The following is a 7228-nucleotide window of genomic DNA, read 5'->3' on the forward strand; positions in this document are numbered from 1 at the left end:
CGGGAACGCGCAGCCCCCTCCTGACACACCACCGGGCCGCCCGCTCGGACGCTCCCGGGCTCCGCGGCTGCCAGCCAGGGGCACACGCTCACCCCGGGCTCGGCACCCACCGCCACCCCTCCGCCGAGAGCTGCGCGGGGGAGCGGACCCCTCAGCCGCGCGTGGGCCTGCGACGCCGCCTGGTGGCCGCCTGAGCGAAGTGCGGCCGGAGGGAGGGGGCCCCGAGGGGCCAGGAGCGCGCGGTGACAGGAGAGCTTCTCCCCTGGAGGACCCGTCACCAGGTTGCTGCCTCCAGTCTCTCAGTCCCAAAGACAGTCAGGCCTCCCAGGGGCTGCGGCACTGACTAACCCGAATTCTGACCCTGACTCGTCCCTATCCATTTCTGATCAGACAAAACCTCAAAGGAAGACGCGCTTTAACCAGGGGGTGGGGAGGGGATGCGTGGACTCAAACGTGAGGGTTTTGCTTTTAACCTGAGTCAGTGCAGCTAGCCCGGAGCAGGTGCGGTGGGAGGAACATGTGACTGGGCACGAATAAAATAAGTCCCAAGAAAAATTTTTAAAATAACTTGAACTAAATTAAAAGTTAAATACAACCTACCAAAATGTTGTGGGATGCAGCAGTGCTTAGAGGGAAACCAATAGGATTAAAAGTGTATTAGAAAGGACGGAAGAGCTCTGCGCTCCTGGGTCCGTTGAGCGTCTGACTTCGGCTCGGTGGCGATCTAACAGCGGGTGAGTTACCCCCCGCCCACCCCCCCCCCCCCCCCCGCACCCCAATCTGGCTCTGTGCTGGCAGCTCGGAGCCCGGAACCAGCTTCAGATTCTGTGTCTTCCCATCTCTCTCTCTGCCCCTCCCTCTCCTCTCAAAAAATAAACATATAAAAAATTAAAAAATAATAAAAAGGGAAGAAAGACCTAAAATCAGTAATCTGAACTTGATTTCTAGGAAATTAGAGAAAGAGGCAAAGAGGCCTAAAGCAAACAGAAGACAAGAAATAATAAAAATTAGAGCAGAAATCAATGAAATTGAAACCAGCAAGCAAGAGGAAAAAAGCCAATGAAACCAAAAGCTGGCTATGTGGGGGACACAGTCAATAAAATTGATAAACTGCTAGCCAGGCTAATAAAAACCGAAAAGAGAAAACAGAGATTACTACAATGAGAAATGGAAAATTATTACAGGGATAATAAAGGGATACTGTGAACAACTCTATGCTCACAACTTTGATAACGGAGATAAAATGGACCAATTCCTTGAAATACACAGACTACCAAAACCCACACAAGGAGAAATAGGTAAACTAAATAGGCCTACATTTATTAATGAAATTGAATCAATAATTAATAATATTCCAAGAGAGCACCAGGCTTCACTTGTGAATTGTACCAAATATTTAAAGTGAAAAAAATGATACCAATTCTCTCCAATCTTCTCCAGAAAATAGAAACAAAAGGAATGCTTCTTAATTCATTCTGAGGCAGGCTGACCCTGATAAAACCACAACAAGGTAGACACGAAAAGAAAAAATTGCAGAACAAATATCTCTCATGAGCATAAAAATAAATATCCTCAACAAAATATTAGCAAATCCAATCCAACACTGAATTATACACCACAAAAGAAGTACATTCTAGTAACCAAGTGGGGATTTATTCTAGGTGTGCGAGGTTGGTTCAATATTTTAAAAATCAACTAGTATAATCTATCACATATACAGGCTAAGGTAGAAAAACAATATGATCTTGTCAATTGATGTTGTAAAAGCATTTTCATGAAATTCATGATTAAAACTCTCAACTAACTAGGAATAGAGGGAGATTTCTTCAATTTGATTAAAGATCATCTACCAAAAAATTTACAGTTAACACTTTTCTTAATTGTAAGGAATTAGATGCTTTCTCCTTAAAATCAGGAATAAGGCAAGGATATCCCCTCTCCCCAGGACCACTGAACATTGTACTGGGAATCTAGGATGTGAAATAAGACAAGAAAAGTAAATAAAATATGCACGGACTGGGAAGGAAAAAATAAAACTATCTTTGTTCACAGATGACATAACTGTTTATGTAGAAAACCCAAAGAATTAACAACAACAACAAAATTTCTGGAACTAATAATCAGTTGCTGTGAGGTTGAGGGATACAAAGTTAATATACAAAAGGCGATTGCTTTCCTGTATATCAGCAATGAGCTACAGAAATCTGACATCTAAAGCACAATACTGTTAGGAAGCCTGGGTGGCTCAGTTGGGTGAGTATCTGACTCTTAACTTCAGCTCAGGTCGTGGTCCCAGGGTCCTCCAGTAGAGCCCCAAGTCGGGCTCTATGCTGAGCCTGGAGCCTGCCTAAGATTCTCTCTCTATCCCTCTGCCCCTCATCCCTGCTTGCTCTCTTTCTCTCTCCCTAAAATAACAAATAAATAAATAAATAAATAAATAAAACACAATACCATTTACATTCGCACTGAAAAATGAAACGTTTAGGTATAAATCTAGCAAAATATGTACAAGACATACATGAGGAAAACAAAATGTTGATGAAAGAAATCAAAGTTCTACATAAATGGAGATTCCATGCTCATTGACAAGAACTCAGTATTTTTAAGACGACAGTTCCTCCCAACTTGATCTACACATTCAATATAATTCCAATTTAAACCCCAGCAAGTTATTTTGTAGATGTTGACAAAGGGATGCTAAAGCTTAACGAAAAGTCAAATGCCAGGAAGTGACAATGCCATACTGAAAAGAATGACAAGACAGGCGGACTGACACCGTGTGACTCCCTAGAAAGCATGATCAAGACGGCCTGGTGTTGACAAGAGACTAGACAAATAGACCAACGGGACGGGACAGAGAGCCCAGCAACAGACCCACACAGACACGGAACTTTGACAGAGGAACAAAGGCAACACAACGGAGAAAGACAGTCTTTCTGAGACATGGTGGTGGAAAATGAACACCGAGAAGCAAAAACACGAGCCTAGACACAGACTAGAATTAACTAAAAAACTGGTCATGGGGCGCCTGGGTGGCCGTTGATGAAGCGCCTGACTTCGGCTCAGGTCATGATCTCGCAGTTGATGGGTTCGAGCTCCGCGTTGGGCTCTGCGCTGACAGCTCAGAGCCTGGAGCTGCTTCAGATTCTGTGTCTCCTTCTCTCTCTGACCCTCCCCTGCTCGTGCTGTCTCTCTCTCAAAAATAAATAAAACATTTTAAAAATTGGTCATAAATTTAAATGCAAACTTTAGAGAGGTCTTAAACTTCCAGGGCATAACATAGGAGAAAAATCTAAGTCAGCTTGGATTTAGCAATGATTTTTTTAGATAAGCAAATCCATGAATGAAAAAATTGTTAAGCTGGACTTCATTAAAATTTTCAAATTTGGAGGCACTTGGGTGGCTCAGCCAGTTAAGCATCCAACTTCAGCTCAGGTCATGATCTCACGGTTTGTGAGTTCACGCCCTGCATTGGTCTCTGTGCTGACAGCTCAGAGCCTGGAGCCTGCTTCAGATTCTGTGTCTCGTTCTTGCTCTGCCCCTCCTCCATTTGTACTCTGTCTCTCTCTGTCTCTCAAAAATAAATGTAAAAAATAAAACATTTTTTAAAAATTTTGCTCTGCTAAATATACTAGTAAGACTGTGAAGAAGACAAGCCATGGATTAGAAGGAAATATTTCTTTTTTTCTTTTTTTTTTTTTTTGATACAGAGAGAGACAGAGCATGAGAGGGGGAAGGTCAGAGAGAGAAGGAGACACAGAACTGGAAGCAGGCTCCAGGCTCTGAGCTAGCTGTCAGCACAGAGCCTGACACGGGGCTCGAACCCACAGACCTGAGATCTGACCTGAGCCGAAGTCGGAGGACTAACCGACTGAGCCACCCAGGCGTCCGAAGAAGGAAATATTTCTAAAACATATATCAAACTTAGGGCTGTATCTAAAATACATGAGAAACACTCAAAAATCAACAATCAGAAAACAATTTTAAAATGCGCGAGAAGTCTGAAGACACACCTCACCAAATATGTACAGGTGGCAGATAAAAATATGAGAAGATACTCAGCATCATGTATCATTAGGGAGTCAATACAATGACTAAAATTGAAAAACTGACATCACCAAATGCTGGCAAGGATGTGGAACAGGAAGTCTCCTTCATTGCTGGAGGGAATGCAAATTAATGCAGCCACGTTAGAAGACATTTGCCAGTTTCTTCCAAAGCTATACCCGGTCTTTGTAAAAATTTCTTTCTTTTTCTTTATTCCCTCATATCTTTCTTTCTTTCTTTTTTCTTTTTTTTTTTTTTTGGTGAGAGAGAGAGCATGAACAAAACAAGGGAGAGAGAGAGAGAGAGAGAGAGAGAGAATCTTACGCAGGCTCCACACTCAGTGTGGAGCCGGACTCGGGGCTCAGTCTGGGATCATGACCTGAGCTGAAATCAAGAGTTGGAAACTTAACCAACTGAGCCCCCCACACGCCCCCCAAGCCTGGTCTTGCCATATGATCCAGTAATTGCACGCCCAGATATTTATCCCATTGAGTTGAAAACTATGTCCACACAAAAACTTGCACACAAATGTCTCTAGCTGCTTTATTCCTGATGGCCAAAAGCTGGGAGCAAGGAACAACCAAGGTGTCTTTCAAAGCTGAATGGCTAAACTCTGGTACATTCATACAACGGAATATTACTCAGTGATTAAAAAGAAAGTAGTTACCAAAACACAAAAAGACATGGGTGAACCATAAATGCACATTGCCAAGTGAGAGAAGTCAGTTGGAAAAGGCTATAGTGTACGATTCCAACTATGACATTCTGAGAAGGGGAAAAGTAAGGAGACTGTAAAAAGATCGGTGTCTGCCAGGGGCACAGAGGGGGCGAATGAGATGAATGGGCGGAGCATGGCATGTTGGCACTGCTCTGTACGATGCTGTAGTGGTAGGTTTGTCAATGTGCATGGGACACAACAACATAAAGAGTAAACCCAGTGTTTGCAGATGAAGGAAAAATAACTTCGGACGTCGGGGATCCCAGGAAGGGACGCAGACTGTGGCAGGACCCTCGCCGGGTTACAAAGTGTGACGCGTCCTCACTGAAGGGGCGGGGGTCCTAAGACTCGAGGCAGAGGACCTGCACGCGCGCACCAGGCTCTAGGTGACGAAGTTGTCCCCCGCGGGGCCAGGCGAACGGTTCTGATCCTGCCGCCCCCGTACTGCAGGGGGGCACTAAGCGCATGGCTGGCAGGCGGTGGGAAGCCGGTGTTGTGTCACCGCTGAGGGGACAGTGGGCCACAGGGTGATGGCCGGTAGTGGGCGACATCAGTAAGGACTCGTGTTTAGCTGAATGTAGACCCAGTTGGTTGCCCAGAGAAATATTAACAGGGTTGTGTATACACAATTGGTATATGCATATACTTGTTTGCCTTGTCTGTTGACACACAGACACACACAAAGAAACAGTACTCCAGTGATAATAAATCCAGCTATATCCCAGATTTTGGTTCCTATGACCATTCTCTACTATGCTTACTACGTTTAAAATATACAGTTTGATATGTTTTAATGAGTGTGCAGACAATGTAACTATGGAAGGTGAGTTGGAGGAGGTGGGGGAGGAGGGAAGGGGCAAGAAGGAGAGGTGGTGGGTGAGGTGTGAAGATGGGGGCGTTGTCCACAGGGTGGGCGACAGAATGCTGCAATGGTGGAGTGTAGCCGGCTCGATTCTGGGCCCCAACGTTAAAATAAAAGGACAGAAGAACAGTGTGCATGTTATACCAAAACTGCAACTTCCCACAAAATGTGTCCAGGGTCAGGTAGGGCCCATGTCCCCTCTACGCAAACCTGGGTGGCCTGTGACAGCGTGTGGCAGAACTAGTGTGTGGTGACCCATCAGGCGCTCTGCCCCCTTTGCTGGAGCCCAGAGGCCACCTCCTGGAAGTGGCCACATGCAGATGCTCTGGTTAACCGTGCTGGCTGAGTCCAGCCACCTCTGCCAAGGCACTAACACAAGGGTGCAGCCGCCTCCAGACGACTGCAGCCATTAGAGACCCCCCAGCCCTCATGTCTCACCATCACATCATAAAGCAGAGAAACGCTGTCCCATCAGGTCCTGTCTGAATTCCTGCCCGCAGAATCCATGAACACGGTAACTAGATCTTGTTTCGAGACACAAAACTGGAACAGGTGGAGGAAGGGATAAAGGAAGAGGGTCAGGCTTGCTGCTGGGCAGAGGGAGGGGTCAGAGCGTCCCAGGCAAGGGCGGGAACCAAGTGGGGCAAAGTTCACCATCAGCTCAGTGGGAGCCGCACGCCAGACCCCAGCACTCAGGTCCGCAGTGGATGTGGAAGACCTACGCGGCACCTCTCCTAACCCTTCCGGCCCGCCCTGCCCCACTCGGCGGTGCAACTTCTCTCCATCCTCACTCTGTCCTCAGCGGAAGCCACCACCCGGCCCCGAGGCCGCTCACCCATCTGGCAGCCAGGTAAGACCCTGGCCCGCCAGGAGGAAACCATGTGCTTTTGAAACCCTCCTCAATCGCACTTCCATGGCAAGACCCGCACACCCACTGGTGCCCCCTCACCCTTCATCCTCACCCACCACCTGTGTCTCTCTCCCAAACTTCCTCTTCTTTTCCTCCACTTTGAGCCCCATTCCTTCTGGTCGCATTGTTTTCTAGAGGCTGGCTCCACAAGACCAGGCTGTACCCTATCCTCTAGCTTTCCCCCACAATGCCCTGGTGTCCCCCATTTTCTGTCCCTGAGTCCCCTGTTGCCTGTGTCTCACTGTCCCCCAACCCATATAGCCTGTGCCTTCCACCGCCTCTATCCTTACACATCCTGGTCCCCACCCTCGTGTAACCATGTCCACATCCTCCAGGCCTCTGCATCTCCGCTACCCCGCACCTCTACATTTTCCGTGTCCCCCTGACTCTGCAGCCCGTCCCTCAGGCCACCGGAGTCTCCTCCGGTCCTCTGCATCTCCCCTGTCTCTGTGCCTGCCCCGTCCTCTGCACCTCCCAATCCCCATGGCCCTGCATCCCATGTCCTTCGCACCACTCCGTCCCATGGGCACCACCTGACCTCTGTCCCGTGTCCCCGTGCCCTTCGCACCCTCCCATACCCTCATTCCCGTCCCCCACACCTCCCCGGCCTCCGTGAATCCCCCGACTCCCGTCCCTAGGCCTCCGCACCTTCTGGTGCCCCGCATCCCCCTGTCCCAGTCTCCGGTCCCCC

At 47.9% G+C, this 7228-nt stretch overlaps 1 long non-coding RNA gene across 1 annotated transcript in view; it reads right to left on the bottom strand.

Annotated features, from left to right (window-relative positions):
* LOC115306006 overlaps nucleotides 1–7228 on the bottom strand; it is a 39127-nt gene extending 31899 nt beyond the window's left edge. Inside the window, exons 1-2 of the long non-coding RNA XR_003915127.1 lie at nucleotides 7186–7228; nucleotides 6066–6170 (exon numbers count right to left, since the gene is read on the bottom strand). This is a non-coding gene — a long non-coding RNA (uncharacterized LOC115306006). The remainder of the gene's footprint in view (nucleotides 1–6065; nucleotides 6171–7185) is intronic.

The sequence above is a fragment of the Suricata suricatta genome, chromosome 11 (assembly GCF_006229205.1).
Source record: "Suricata suricatta isolate VVHF042 chromosome 11, meerkat_22Aug2017_6uvM2_HiC, whole genome shotgun sequence".
Lineage (NCBI taxonomy): Eukaryota > Metazoa > Chordata > Mammalia > Carnivora > Herpestidae > Suricata > Suricata suricatta.